Raw genomic sequence first — 14,131 nt, forward strand, 5'->3', positions numbered from 1 at the left:
AGTGTAGGTTTAGCATGTTTGTGATGAGATTTAATTGTAACTTATTTTTTAAATGAGAAATTTAGTATTTTATTGATGATTTTTTAAAAAAATAAAAAAATCTGATTCTTTTTTTTTTTTTAATTGATTTTTATCCACCCTGCCTATAGGAATGTTGAAGATAAATTTATTAGTTTGAAGCTCTTGAGTACTACCGGCTATGTAAGTACTTAGATAGGTAATTTAATAAGCTTGTTTACCAACTGAAGACACTATCTTGTATCATGGATTTTACACACAATTGATAATAGATTCCCTGCTCAATAGTTCATAGTATTCATCAATATTTGAGTCTGTTTTCTTAAGTGTGAAGAAATAGGACCTTAGTTTGTGATCCAAGAAGCTTCTAGCCTAGGCCCTTACCTGGCAGGAATGGGCAAAATCTCCTAATCAGCCATAGCTGTAAATATGGATACAGTAGAACCTCAGAGTGACAAGCACCTCAGGAATGGAGGTTGTTCATAACTCTGAACAAAATGTTACGGTTGTTCTTTTAAAAGTTTACAACTGAACATTGACTTAATACAGCTTTTGAAATTTTACTTTGCAGAATAAAAATGCTGCTTTTAACCATCTTAATTAAATAAAACAAGCACAGAAACTGTCACTATCTTGTCAAATCTTTCTTTAAACTTTTTTTTTTTTTTTTTAGTTTTTTAACACAATACTGTATTTTTTTTTTTTGTCTGCTGCTGCCTGATTGCATACTTCCAGTTCCAAATGAGGTGTTGGTTGACTGGTCAGTTTGTAACTCTGGTGTTTGTAATTCAGAGGTCTGCTATATTTAGGAATCCCGGAACTGATATGAACGTAGCAGAATCCAGAGGTTGTGCATCACATGACAGTCTGGAGTGGGGAATAGTCTCAGTAAAGGAGATGGATTCAAACTCAAGTAGTTTTGTACAGTATCTTTTGTCAAAAAATACTACCTTCTGTCTTGCTCAAGCTGAATCTAACCTAGCAAATTATGTTCCTATTTCTTTCCATATACTTTGGTGTCAGGAAACTCTGCTGTTTGTGCTTGCTGGACATCCTCAGTTTAGATAACAGCATTGATCTATTGTGTTATCACTTTTAACTGTATCAGAGACATTGAATAAGAGCAGTGACAAGATTGAACTTTTCTGGACTTGGCTGATTTGGGTCCTTGGAGAAGATGAGCAATTGTGCATTGCTACTCTTACATTGATTCTGTTCTCAGACCTAACATGATTCCATCTTCTTTTATGAGAGCCTGCATTTGAGCTAGCAGAACCTTGTGATCCATGATGTTGAAGAATGCCAACAGATCTAATAGTATGGATCTTCAACCTCCATCCTGAGAGAGAGCATCCGTCAGTGCAACCAGTGTGATCTTTGGGCCGTATTCAATCCTGAAACCTGACTGAAAAAGATCTAGGGTATTGGATGGAAGTTAGCTGCTGTTGTATTTGGCCCGCTGCCACTTTCTGAATAACTTTCCCAAGAAGGAGAGACTAAAAATAAGGCAATAGTTGATGCTGAAAGATTGCTTTTTGAACAAGAGTCACGCTTATATGATTAAGGATTACGAGGAGTTTGTCTTCTTCCATTGAGGCTTTAGCAATTTGTCAGCATCTGTTCCTTGGTGGATTTCACCAACAACGAATGGAAGAACAGTTCAGATGTTTGTACAGATTCTTTCTGCACCACCACAAAAGAAACATCCACTTCCTTTTTTAGACTTGTCTGAAGTTAGTTGGGGGAGTTTTTTTTTTTTTTCTTCTTCCAACTGATTCCAGTAGACCTGTGATACTTTCAATCAGCCTCTTCTGGAAAGTAAGACACAAGGCTCTTTGCAACCGGAGGATTCCTTAGGCCCTGGGACCAGGCAGGGCAGTGTAGGTTACTGAAACTGTTTGCTATCCAGAACAATTCTGCCTGCCAGGACTTTCCATCAGTGGTAGAAGACTATTTCTTAGTGTTTTACCTTGGTGGCATAGGATTAATCAGGTGGTTTGCACAGCTGGTTCAGCTCTTTCTGTTAAGATGCTCTTAATCTCCAATCCTCTAGCGTCTTATGTATGTCATTTGTCATTGACTCAGGAACACATCTGAGGATAATGTGGGAGTATCAGATGCCTAGGGACCACTGTTAATTGGTATGGTCAGGACTCAAAAATCTACCTGCCCACTTTGTAGTGGTTTTCATACCAATACCACCAACTTTTTCAGAATCTTGGGTTTGTCTTCACTTTAACATGTAGCTTGAGTTAGTACTCTGGAGTTACTCCACTTGAGCAGCTAGAGTGAAAGCAGAGTGAGTGACCACATTGCACAACACACAAGATATACAGTAAAATTAGCAGAGTGACTGGATTAGCAGCAGATGATTTGTTGTAACTTGAGCTGCTGCATCTCCACTTCATTACTAACCAGATATTCTTGTATGTGTATGGAAGTCGGATTGGGGCAGAACTCAAGTTATAGCTTGAGTTGATGCAGTGAAGACAAGTCTGAACTTTCATTTAGAGAAAACCTAGTCTTTATGGTTGCAAAAAGATTGTTGCCAACATGACCCAAATTAAGACCAGACTTTTCTTTTGCAGTGAAGATAGACCTTAAAGCACCACTGGCTCAGAGCTTTCCAAGTGGCAGCAGAATGAAGACATTCTGTCTTATCAGTTTTTATGGCTGCTCTTAGTACCGTTTTGGGCAGTAGTGGAAACTGACAAGAATCAGTGGCTGCTTGAGAAAGCAATGAGCAGCAATGGAGGCAGGCACTTGAGCTATTTGAGGAAGAAAATCCAATAACAGAGGCTTGGAAAGAGAGAGATTAGCAGAGACTCTCCAGCTACCATCCTTATAGCAGCCAACAAGCCACAAATCTGCGTGGTGAAAATGGTGCAAATATTGAAACTGCTGCTGCTTGCTTCAAGCAGCTAGAGGGAGTCAGGGTATGTCTACAGGGCCGTTAAACATCTGGGGCTGGCCCATGTCAGCTGACTTGGGCTCAGTCTATGGAGTTATTTAATTGTAAAGATGCTTGGGGTGAAGTTCAGGCTCTGGGACCCTGCAATTGAAATTTTTAGGCAATAAACTGAGTTTGTGAGGACAGCTATTACATTTCCCGTCCAAAGGATTGAATGCATGCACAACAGGAAGATTGCTGGAGCTTTGTGGCAGAAAATGATCTGCAGCTATATCTTTTTTTTGAAGCAAATGTATATGAAATGCATCATTGTCTAAGCAGATCATGCCATATATTTGACACTGTGGTTCACATTCAGATATTAGTCCTTTACTTGATTCATATTCTTATGCTTTATACATACATGGCCATATAAATAAACTCAGTTTTGAGAGAAAATACACATTTTGGATGGGTAAGTTAGAGCTGGAAAAATGCATTTTCCTACTTGCCTCTGGTGAGTTGGAAGAGGGAGCCTAGTTTGCTTAGCTTTTGCAGATTCTAAGTTTACTTTTTAAAAAAGTTTCTAGGATTTATGGGTATGAAAATAAACTTTCCATATGCATACCAAGTGTAAACCAGTAAGTACATTGTTGTCTTATGTCCGTAGACAGATGACTTCAGTGCTAATGGTACTGCTCAGAGCTTTCCAAAGTTGTATCAGAGTGATCACTGACAAGACCTGTCAGTTTTCATTGTGGTTGTTTATAACCTTGTGGGCATGCAGTGAAACTGATGAGAATCAAGTCAGTTTTATTCTGTAGTTGTTTCTTTGAGAAGCCTTGAGCAGCAGATACAGGCATTAGAGCTATTAACTAGAGAGGAGGAACTCAAATTGTAGGCTGGAAGAAGGATAGAGTAATAAAAATGATCCCATTGTAGCAGCCAGAATACGGTTGGGCATTTGACCAGTCTGAATAATGGATCAATTGCAAACAGTGCTCAAATAATATGAAAAATGGTCAAATATTTTAAAGCATTAATTTATTAGAACAGTAACAAAAAGGAATAAGACTTCATGGTCTCTGGTAGGCTTAGGCTTAGCCTTAGATTCCTATGACTAATTACAAAAAAAGTTTTATAACTGCATTATTTTAACTCAGAAAAATGCAAAACACAATGAAATGGAGTTCTAAAAAATGAAAGAATGACAGTTACTCAAGACTGAATAGTTACAAAAGGGAAAAAAAAGAGATGAAACAGAAATAAAACAAATAGCAACTGTAAAGGAAGTAATCTTTAAATGTTCTGTGCATGCAGTAGTATTACATAGAAGTATTAAAATAATTTCTACCATCGTAGCTAGACTGCAAGTTGGACAAGACTCTTTCCTCCACAATAGAGAGAGCTGTTTTGATTCAATTGCTGGATTGCACTCTGGGGTGTTTTACAACTGAATGGGTTGGGTAGCTTCTTGTTTTATAATTTGCTGCTTCCATCAGAATTGTTTGTTCGTGTGTATATCCTTTAACATTTGCAACAGCCACTGTAAGGTCACCAGCCAAATCAAATCAATCATCAGAAAGTTGATGGATGCGTGGATCAAGAAAGTAGGTAGCATTATGAACAAGTAATCACTTGATTTTTTTCTGTGATATAATTTAGTCTGTCTTTTTCCTCATAGAAAAGTCAGTAAGTAGACTGTGTTTAGTATTCTCACAAATGTTTTTTAATGTGCAAGAGCTCATCCTTGGCATCAGACTATGTAGAACAATAATTTTTCGTATTCTGAATGGACTGAACTTTGGGTTCAAGTAGTGAAATGAATTTTGAGTTTGCATCCAAAAGACCTCCTCATCAAGAATATGAGAGGGGATTACTTGCGGACAGCACCCAGCCACCACTTCTTCAGCGGCAGCTGATTGAAAAGCCTGCTTGCATATTTGAAGATCTTGGAAACATTTAATAGAAGATGCCCATCAAGTATGCAAGACTTACTCAGCGTGGATGAAATTGAGTGCTGTACTAAATGATGCTGAAAAATGGCTGCTGGTGTTTTTAAAAATAAAGACGTTTGACCGTGCTTTTTCACTTTTCTCATGTGTGATGAGAAAGTTGTCAAATCTTCAACATCACCAATGAAATGCTGCATCGTCAGGACAGCATGCTTATAACACAGGTGTAGATACTCATTTATCAGCAAAGACCAACCAGCTTTCATATTAGCCATGTTGCCAGTCACAACTGAAATAACCTTCTGTGGAGCCAATTACTTCATTGTATTGTCAGCAATATATTGGGCTGTGTGATGAAGCCCAGTTGTGCATTGGAATGAGTAAAACACTGATTGTGGAGTTGTTACCATGAAGTTGATGCTGAATATGTGGGTGGATGAAGCACTGTGAGTATCTAGTACAGACATGAGTAGCTTGAGCAATAAGAATACCAATCTTTTTCACATTGTCTGCTTTCAGCATTCAGAAGACTGACTTCATATAAGCTGGTTCCTACTTTGTAAATTGGACACAATTTATGAAAAAAACCTAGCATTAAAGGATTTTATACTATATGAAATTGTTTTATTACTGACATAAATACCTCTAGCAAACATATGATCAGGTTTGTTTTTCTGGTCAAAGGACACTGTATCAAAAAACCTTTTAATACCAATTTGATGAAGAACATCTGAAGACTTTCCAAGAGTAAGGAATTTATGCTAATACAGATGGATTAGCAAAATTCTTGGAAATGGAATTAGCTTCACTTTCATTGTTACTCATATCACTACCTTCATCAAAACATGCCATGCTTTGTGATGCAGCTGCTGAAGACAAAGTAGAAAAAGTGCACAGAAGAAAAATTTTGATGTAGACTAGTTTTGTTTCTTGCTGTTTAACTGCAATAATCCATCTTTGACAGTAGCTGGACATATATCAAAAGAATTCAACAAGCATTTCTTCATTCTGTCTACATGTGTCCCATAGAAGAACAGTACTTGTGTTTAGCTTTAAATTTTTCAAAGTTTGTCTTGTAAAAAATTTCCATACAAATTATTTTTGGCTTTCACTGACTGCATATGTTATGATGATACTGTTAGCATTCCAAGAGTAGTGAGACAATATCTAGATTTATGAAGTATCTTGTGGATTTCAATCAACCAGTAACCATGCAGTTCTCTTTCTAATGGCTCCTGTACCAAAAGATTCCAACCATTTAATGTTTTCAGGCACGCTGCCCTATCCTTTCCTCCAAGGACACTTACAGATTACATGGAGGGAAAAGGTTGCCGGCAGCTCATTTCCTTGCAGCAAACACAGTGGACTAACGGAGGGTCTCTACAAAGATGTGATGTTACACCCCATCCATTAGCATAGAACTTCGCATATTATCAGCAAGGTATTGCTGGGCATACATGGGGGTGTGTGAAAATTCTTGTTGAGGGGAGGACTGAGGGTTTACTTGGACATTTAATGTGCAGGTTTTTTTGTTGATGGTGGGGGAAAGATGTTGATGTTGAAGAAGAGGCTTAATGGCTGTGCATCTTTCTTCGTGTAGGGGAAGGAGGTTTAGTGACTCCTCATTCCTTTCTCAGTTAATTTCTGTATGTTTGTCTAGTCAGTTTAGATTGTAAGCTCTTCAGGGCAAGGGCTGTGTCTTGTTTTAATGTGCTTTGTAAGTTGCTGTGTATGTTGATGGCATGGTATACAAATAAAGCTATACATACCTACAAACATTTGTTATAGAAGATTCCAGCCAATCAAAATGCTCAACTTTTTCCAAAATGTTCACCTTTTTCCAAACAGGTGGGATTAGTATGTAGTACAGTAAGTGATCAAGATATTTAATTTGGGTTTTCTAACAGATGGCACCAAGATGCAGTCAAAAAAAGTAGGTCACCACCTACATCAGGGCATTCTTGCTGGACTATTTAACAATATTTGACCATGCTCAAGTAATAGTCAGTCAATTGACCAGTCAGTTAACCAGCTTGCCAAGCCTAAGACAGAAAGTTGAAGGAAGGCCACACCTTCCTCTGGCCCCCTGTTGTAGCAGCCAGGAGTTTGTGAGGTGTAAAGAAGTGGAGTCCCTCCACTTTACCCTGCTGGCAGCCAGGAGGCTCTGGATGGGAAGAGGTCGAGGAGAAATAGGGAGAATGCTCCTTCAACCTTGTAACATTTGCAGTTTTGGTTGTTGATGGATTTGGTGATGAGGATGTATTTATCAGACATCTGTTAGCCAAAAGATGATTCACAGGGGTGTCCCTAAATCTTGCTTGGGAATGCTTACCCATATAGGAATGTGAACACTTGCCCATTCTCAGTGCGGGAGCTTGGACTTCTTACTAGGCTTATAGGTTATAGCTCTCACTCAGTCTTTCCTATATGTCTCTGTCAAGCTAGTACACATCATACTTCCAAAGCCCAAGGATAAATGTTTCATGAAAAAATACATAAATAAAAATCAGGCTGTATAATCTAGTGGCTAGAGCAGAGATCAGGGAATGTGAGTTTTATTCCCATTTTTGTCACTGACTCACTGTGACTTTGGACAAGACTGCTTTATCTTGTCTATAGTGCTGTCCCTTACAATGATGTTAAAGTCGCATGAGTGGATACGTCCGTTATTTCCATGTTTATAAATACAGAGAATTAACGGAGATATATGAGATATCACCACATAACAGTAGATACATTTTCACTTTTTAAATTATGTCCACTGCGTATATAGAAAAGGATATCTACTCAGGGTTGTAAAGCCCTTAATGATTTATTGTTTGAAAAGCACTGTATAAGTGCAAATATTTAAGAGTTTCCTGGGGAAGTTTTCAAGATTTCTTTGGCAGTGGATAGCTTTGTATTTATTTTCTAGAAACTGCCTGCGAACAGTGGCTTTGAGTCTGTGATCTTGAGTGCCTAGAGCAATGGGGGCCCTAATCCTGATTAGGGCTGGTTGGTGGTACCATAATAACAGGCAAACTTTAACGAAAGGACATTTTCTAATTTGTTTAAATGGGGGGAAATACAGCTTCCTTTATCTCCCCCCGCCAGCCCCCCATTCAAAATGGAGTCTGTATGGACACAGGGATGGAGGAAGCTCTTCATAAAGATATGTTCTTGAGGTTGATTATACTTGTTTGTCTCTAAAACTCCTGAGCACCATCTGCCTGTGAAATAAGAAATTTTAAATAAAATCATTTCAGCATGCATTTAAAAATATGCAGATAAACTTTCCTCTTCAAGTGTACTTTGCTATTTTTATTTAACTGGTTCACAGGGAAGATGGCAGTCTCCATGAAGCCATTTTTATTAATACAAAGGTATTTAAAAAAAGAATGATCTTTTACACAAGCTTGTCAAGTTTCAGAATTAAACAATCACTGAAGTTTTCCTTTTACAGAGTGAAATAGATTGGAGAATGTGAAGCAGGAAGCTAGGAGATATTACATATAGGAAATCAGTGTCAGACCAATTTATTTTCCTTTGGCCGATCAACGCCTGTAAACAAAAAACAGGGACTTAGAATTCTTTACTACCTTATCTATAATCAGTTTGTTCATTTTTCAAGAGAGCATGCAACTATTACTGCTGAGTCCTCAGTTTCAGTGCCTCAGGTGGTAGTGTTTTATTCAATTTGTAATAAGCTCTTAGGGTCTTACTCAGAGCTCACTGAAGTCAATGGGAGTCTTAACTTCAGTGGTCATAGGATCAGGTCCATAGCTGTCTAAAGGAGAAAATTTGCTGCTGTTCTTACTTTGTATTATGCTGGCCATCACAATAAAACTTAGTGCTTGAATCATTTTCAGCCTTTTATCTAGACATCTAAAACTTGTGTAGAAATTTTCTTACTTCTCATGCGTATAATATGTATCTTTGTTGACTTGCCTTAAACTTCAAGATGAAAGACTTCTGTTAAAAGCACATACAACTAAACTGGCTAGAGATAAGATCCAGTGTTTCTAGTAGGCAGAGTAGTTTAATAGTTGTACTTAAAGCTGAACTGCAAAGCCAAAAATTTGTCCTCTTCTTTTTGTGATGCTATCACTGTTTCTATGCAAGCTGCACTTTTACACCCCCTTTAGTCTCTTGGATGATGGAACTAGAATGGCCAGTTTCATCTGCTTTGTATCATACATAAACAGACTCTGAGGTTTGAATTTTACAAAACTGCACAGGAAGGTTTAAATATTTCAAATTAAAAATCTGTTCATGCCTTTAAAATTCTTATCGTAGTCTTTGTCCTAAACAAATCCTAAATTTCAAATCTAAATAAAAAAACTCTTCAAACTTTTAGGTACTTAAGTGGAACATATTTTAGTCATGACTTTCTTTCTTTTAAAAGTGCTACTGAAAGCTATGTTCTCATCAGGTCTACAGGTACAAAGTTAGGTTGACGTAAGTTGCTTTGGATCAACCCTATTTGTGCATGTGTTTACAGACTACCTTCAAATTTGTCTCCTGATGAGCGCCCTGTTATAGCAACACAGTAAAACCATCTCCCCTAACCAACCATGCCAGCTCCACACACTAGATTCCCTCCTTCCGGGAATAGATAGAATGTATTGTATCTCCTGGGCCTGTGGGGAGAAGAGGCTGTGCAAGCATGGCTACGGACCAACTATAGGAATGTGGATATCTACGAAAAGGTTGCATAGGGGATGCAGGCAAAAGGGTACAAAGTGCTGCGTGAAAGTAAAGGAATTGCAAACCTGCTGATTTTACACCAAGCTACATGCCATAATTGGTAGAGAACCCACTAGCACCCAGCAGACCACCGGGAAACTTTGGAGGAGCCTGAGACCCCTCCCATAAACAGTGAGGAGGAGGCGGGGAGAAGATGCAGTGGAGGGATCTAGCCATGCCCCAAGCCAGGACCTGTTAGAGACTCCACCACAGTCTATCCAGTCCTGCCAGCCAAATACAGATGAGCCCAAGGAAGGGGACAGAACTTCCGGTAAGTGTGTGCTTCCATTTTACCTTGCAGTGTTTTAAAGTTAAAGATAGTGACTTGCCAACAAATTAACAAGACACAAGTATTGACTTTGCATTGTTTTACTCGTAAGAGAAGAGGTAGTGGTACAATGAACAGAGAGTTTTCTGCTTTTCATTCCTATTTTGTATGGTTGGGTGGGGTAACCAAATGGAGCAATTTGTTTATGTACGTAGGGACATCTCTTGTAACCTTCTGTGAGATCTCGATTAAGCTTTCATGGAGATACTCTGCAGTTCTCTCCCAAAGATTTCTAGGGATGGCTGTCCTACTACTTCCTCCTCAGTAGGATACTTTCCCATGCCATTCTGCAATGAGTTTGACTGGCACCAATGCATTATACAGTGTCATACAGGTCTGGTGCATTCGGGACACAAGTAGCAGCTGTGCTCTCTGTGCCTTTGTTACCCCTCAGGAGTGAGAGATAAGCTAAAATCACCAGCATCTGTGATAATAGTGCCAATATTCAGTGCCATTCCCCTATACTTGTACCAATGGTAAAAGGACCAAAATTTTGCATCATGCAACTGAAAATCTTTATTGGCTCCCTCCTTTCTGGGTCATACTTGCCTTGGCGGGGGCTGGAGATCTGTGCTGTGCAGAGGCACTCCAAAGCTAAAGTGTTAATAAGCATGTCTTATTAAAAGTTTTTTAACTTGGAATAAGGGAAGTTCTGAAACATCTTTTCTTTTCCGTTCTGACCGTAAATCCAGTGATACACTTCTCTGTTTTAATCAGCAGCTGTTGCCGTTTTGATTGGTGCCTCTCCCACACCCACAGAACACCTTAACCTGATGAGAAGGAGAAAGAAGAGGACTAGTGACGACGTGTTCAGCAAGATCCTGCAAATCAGTAGTACACTGAACCATGAACAAAGGGACAGCACGGAGAGGGATAGAGCAGACAGGAGACAGGCCTATGAATCCCAGCAGGAAAAGGAGAGGGAGATGCGCCAGGACATAATGGGGCTTCTCAGGCAGCAAACAAATGCCTCAGAGCAGACTCTGTTTGACATGCTGGTCCAGCAATCCCGGACTCCCCACCCTTTGCAGTTGTCTGAGAACTGCATGGTACCAGCTCCCTACATCCCCCAACATTCCATGTAGTATCACAGCCTGCCTCCTTATATCTATTATTCCACGCCAGGGGACAGCAAGGAAAACCACAGCTTTACATATGCTGACCTATGAGAACCACGTCTGATGTATGTGTAGCCACAATTTTAATTACATTGCTATTTTTTGCACATTGTGTTTTTGCACTGTTTTTACTACTCCAATAAATTTATATTTTTTTTGCAAATAAAATTTTCTTTATTAGTTCACAATAAGTAGTGCAGAATACATAGTGGTACTCAAAGCACCCAGTACTTGTATGTACTCATAGGTTCAAGGAAAAACAGTTATGTGTAAATGTAAATCAAACACCACACAATTTATAGCTTCCATTAAACAGTCTAATATCTATAAATGTACAGCAAGTACTACACAATTCCTGGCAGCACCCAAAGATGTAGACCCAGAGAACAATCCAGCACAGAACACTATTATGCTGATGATTGAAGTGCTTTTCATAGCCTGCCTCAACCCCATCGTTCCACATTGAGCTCTTCTAATGGGCCACTTATTCGCCTGTTCAAATTCAGCAGAAAACCTCTTCATCTTTGCCCTTCTGCTGTGACTGCAGCTTTTCCCCCTTTATCTCACAGATACTATGCAGGACACAACAGGCAGCTATAACCATTGGGATATTTTTCTCACTGCTATCCAATTTAGTGAGTGAACGCCACTAGGGTACCTTTAATCTATCAAAAGTACATCAAACTGTAATTCTCCACCTGCTAAGTTGGGAATTGAATCTTTCCTTGATGCTCTCAAAGTGGCCAGCGCATGGCTTCATGTGAGTACTTCTGGGGGGTAGGCACAGTGGTTGAATTTAGTAGTAAAAGCATTACTCTCTGTCCTGTAAGCTCAGAGAGGGTGAACATGTGGCTCACCCACTGGTTCATCCCTTATGTCACTGGACATCTGCAGTGGTATTTGGCAATCTAATTTAGAAGCTCTTTACTTTCAGAGAGATTACAGAGATCTGGATCTAACTGTTTTTCTCAATCTTTTCTTCCTACATGGCCTTCTTCTACATGAATAAGAATAAGATTAGGTCACGGATTCTGTGACTTCCAGAGACCTCTGTGACATTTCCTTCCTCTGCCCCAGGCGGCAGCTGGAGCTGTAAGCCAGGAGAGGGGCCTCTCCACTCTCAGCTGCTGCTGCTGCTAGCAGCCCACGCAGCTCCTAGACCCTGAGTCTCCTGCAGCTCCCAGAAGTGGTGGGGGGACCCTGCAGCCCCCAGCCACTGCAGCCAGCAGGGGACCTTGGAGCTTCGCTGATGGGGGAGCCTGGAGTTCTCAGCCTCTGTGAGCGGCAAGAGACCCCGCAACCCTCAGTAGTTGCGGGGAAACCCCACAGCACCTAGCTGTGGCGGGAGGATCCCACAACTCAGAGCCACTGCAGGTAGACCTGGAGCTCCGGGTTCCCTCTACTGCCCACAGCAACCAGGGGCCCTGGAATTCAAAGTCGCTGCAGGCAGCAGGGGACCCTGCAGCTCTCAACAGTTGCCGGGGGCCCACTGCCCTAAGCTGCAGTGGGAGGCAGGGAGATCATGGAGCTCTGGGTTCCCCTCTACCATCTACGGCAGTGGGGGCCCGGAGCTCCCAGCTGTGGCAGGCGGTGTGTGGACCCCGCAGCCATCAACCACCCTGGGTGGCGTGGTGGTCCCCGGACCTGAGTTGCCAGGAGAACCACAGAGCTCGAAGCCCCTGCAGGTTCACTTTTCTCCACAGGCTACTCCTGTCTCAGACCTGACAAACTCACTGGACCTAATACATTGCTTTTATGGTGTTTATCCATGAAGGGTGAGGTCTGTACTGAAAGCTTGTAACTTATCAGTACTCATAATCATTGTGAGACATGTGTACAGGTAATATTTAAGGTTTAATGTAACTATATTGAAAAATACGCCCTTATAGCCTTGGAGTAAAAGTTAGTCATCAGATAATTGTGTCTCGGTGATGATCCATTCATGTGGGAAGGAGTTGCCACCTCTCCCTCACTGGCCTGTTATGTAACATGGTGTTCAATTGCCTGCTCTTTCCCCATCCCAGAGCAATCACTGGAAAACCAGTGAAGATAACTACAAACAATCAAAACCACTTGGAGGTAAAAAGGAACATTGTAACAGACAGGAGATGCCCTGTCTGTGAAAAAGACAAAAGACTTAATTCAGTGTATGAGAAGGCGGAAAAGACCCTCTGCATCCATTCACTGAGAAGACAACTTGTTGAGTGGGAGTGTTTTTCATGAAAGATTAGATCTGCAAAAGACTGAACATTGGAGTGTATGGCAGGGGGAACCTACTTTATTAGATAGGACAGGTAACTTAATAATTGTAGGCCTTGGCTTGTGTTGTATGATTTTCTTTTGTGTCATAGCCATCCTTTTCCATCACATTTTCTTGTTTTTAGTGGAACCTGTATTCTTTTATATTTAAATCTTTTTTAATGTAAGTGCTCACAAGAGCTGCATATTATAGAGGAATCGTGATTTAAGGTAAAACTGATAAACTAGCTACATTGTTCCTGTGGGAGCAGAGGATCTGTGATTTCTCTGAGCAGCCAGTTTCAGGCTGGGGTGCATCTCTTGTGGGGGAATGCTTCAAGGGGACTCAGGGACTGGGATGCACCTCTTGTAAACCTGCAAGGTGAAATGAGGGCTGGCATAGCTTGGAGAAGTTATGGAGCTAACCCTGAGCTACCACAGGCAAGACTCACTCCCACTGCAACAAGGAGACTATCAGTTCTGTATACCCCAAGAACCATCACAACCTGCATTCTCCCCACTTTTCCATCTAGAATATTTGTGTTATGCTATATTCCCCCTTGAAGGGTCAGTATGCCAAAGCTGGTTGAACACTTGGGTAAGGCATGTTTATTTAATAAAAAAGGTAATCTGTTTTAAGGGAGTTAGGTACTTACATAGATAGTTCTGATATGGCTTCCATAATGTTGTTTCTGAACGAATATCAATTGTCATCTTCAATGTTATCTTCAAATATGAATCACTTATATTGTGATACGTGTTTAGATAAACTAAATAGCCTGAGTATGGGTACAGAATGAAAGTGTTTTTAATTTTGATAAAGTGCCACAGATTCCTATCGTAAGGTTAATAAAATTGC

The 14,131-nt window shown here is 40.3% G+C and overlaps 1 protein-coding gene across 3 annotated transcripts in view; it reads left to right on the top strand.

The window, feature by feature from the left end:
* Positions 1–14,131, top strand: part of NAA15 (N-alpha-acetyltransferase 15, NatA auxiliary subunit) — a 65,241-nt gene that overhangs the window by 6,597 nt on the left and 44,513 nt on the right. The window lies entirely within an intron of this gene.

The sequence above is a fragment of the Emydura macquarii genome, unplaced genomic scaffold, assembly GCF_026122565.2.
Source record: "Emydura macquarii macquarii isolate MOO-44397 ecotype Brisbane River unplaced genomic scaffold, CSIRO-AGI_Emac_v2 contig_2834, whole genome shotgun sequence".
Taxonomy (NCBI): Eukaryota; Metazoa; Chordata; order Testudines; family Chelidae; genus Emydura; species Emydura macquarii.